General features: G+C 37.9%; 1 pseudogene; it reads right to left on the bottom strand.

Moving 5' to 3' along the window:
- Positions 1 to 1,266: 1,266 nt before the first annotated feature.
- On the bottom strand, positions 1,267 to 1,340 carry LOC114098928 (U6 spliceosomal RNA; annotated as a pseudogene).
- Between the last annotated feature and the right edge of the window lie 552 nt (positions 1,341 to 1,892).

The raw sequence follows: 1,892 nt of genomic DNA, 5'->3' as shown, positions 1-1,892 counted from the left end.
TGTGTAGTGTTGAATGAAATGACATACAAGTCAAAATCAAAATCGTACAACATCATTATTTTTTTTTAAAACCTACTACTCTCTTATTTCTTACTGCCTTTGCAAGCTTATTTTGTGGGAATCTTAATATCTAAAGGGTCTAATTAAAGAAAAATTTCAATGAATTTTCTGGACAATCTTAAATAAGAAATTGTCATGCAGCATATCAATGCATTAATTAATATTTCCAGTCCCATATAACAAGATTTTTCAACTTTATTCAAAGTCCTCCACCCCATAATTTGACTATGTTGCCAAGGTTGACCACCAAGTGACAAAGGTTGGCGTGATTATTACTACCTTACTTTCCCTGCTCAGAATCTGTGCTTTTTTTTTTTTTTTCTCTTCTCCCCAGTGCCTAATGCTACACAGCTCCCTTGAATCTTATTTAGCTCATTTTATCCAAATGGTCAAAGGTTGGTACTCTTTTGGCTTGCTAAGAGGTTAAACCTACTCTTTTCCAATTAGGTACTTTTAAAAATTGGTTCTTTTTTAGTTGTACATGATAGCAGAATCCATTTTGATATAATTATCAAACAAGGAAAAATATGGAATACTTCATGAATTTGCATGTCATTCTGAAAAACCAGCCTCTACCTCAGAGCAAAGCCTGTCTAAGGAAGGGACATGACCTTTGTCCTTGGAAAGACCCACAGAGCACTCCTAGGCACATTCCCACCCTGCTACAAATAACAGGAGAGATCTGCTGCGCCAGGTGTCCCTGACTCAGTCAGGCTAGGTGGGAACCCATAGCAATCCCTAGCAGCCACCAATCAGCATGAGACAGGGAAATACCTGGGATGCCAGATGACCCTTCCAGTAGTTTATGGTGATTGATAACATGTTGGGAAACCATGTAGTTCAGCACGAACACCCCTATTGGCTTAAACCAATCAGTTCAAATGAATCCCCCTCTTGTAGTAAACAACCACCCTTACCCAACTTGTTCCCACCAGTGAATGTGCTAATCCTGTTTTAGAGTTGTTTTATGATTTTCCCGTGGTGTGTGATGATTTGCTAAGAAATGCTATGATGTATGTGAAGTCCCTGCCTTCCCCAAAGAGCACATAAAACTGCTGCAAATCCTGGGCTGAGGGCCTCTTAGCATCACCAGTTGCTGTGTGTGCGCACGGAGGACCGAGCTAGCTTGCAATAAACACCTCTTTGCTGCTTACATTGATCTTGGTCTCTGGTGGTCTTTTGGGGGTCCCGAATTCGAGCATAACAATTCTTGCTTAGGGGCCGTGCTAATTTTTGCTGTATCATTTCAATTTTAGTATGTGTGCTGCCAAAGTGAGCACCCAATAAGGTACTTTTGAAGGTATTAGGGAGACTGTTTCCCTATCACTTGCATTCTCTTACCTGCAAGACCTTTAACACATGTCCCATCATGTTTTGAATTAAACAAAGTATGTAAAGCACATGTTAAATGTTCAATAAGTGTTTATTGGTATCATTGCTACTTTTTTCAAGTTTTGAAATGGCTGCAACACATGATTGCAGCCACAAAAGAAATATGGATGTGTGCCTGAAAAACTCAATTTCCTGTTTCAGATAGTCTTAACTATCTTAACAGTTATTCTACACATAACTTAAAAATGATAACAAAATACAGATGTGAATACTGTTTCAAAGATTCTAAACATTTATATAAAAATTCTTTGCCAAATCATAACTGTTTTCTGGCATAGTCATCTTGAGTTATTACACATTTTTGATTTTTCATTACCACACTGATTGAAATTAATTTTGTTTGCTCTTTTTTTCAGCTCCCAGGAACCAGCCTAATTGATACTCTTTCTGCTTCAGTTGATGAGTTTTTCTGTTTATATGCAATTTGGGGTTTGCAGGGA

The sequence above is a fragment of the Marmota flaviventris genome, chromosome 10, assembly GCF_047511675.1.
Source record: "Marmota flaviventris isolate mMarFla1 chromosome 10, mMarFla1.hap1, whole genome shotgun sequence".
NCBI lineage: Eukaryota > Metazoa > Chordata > Mammalia > Rodentia > Sciuridae > Marmota > Marmota flaviventris.
Note: the sequence above shows the minus strand (reverse complement) of the source record. Positions and strands in the feature narration are given on the sequence as shown.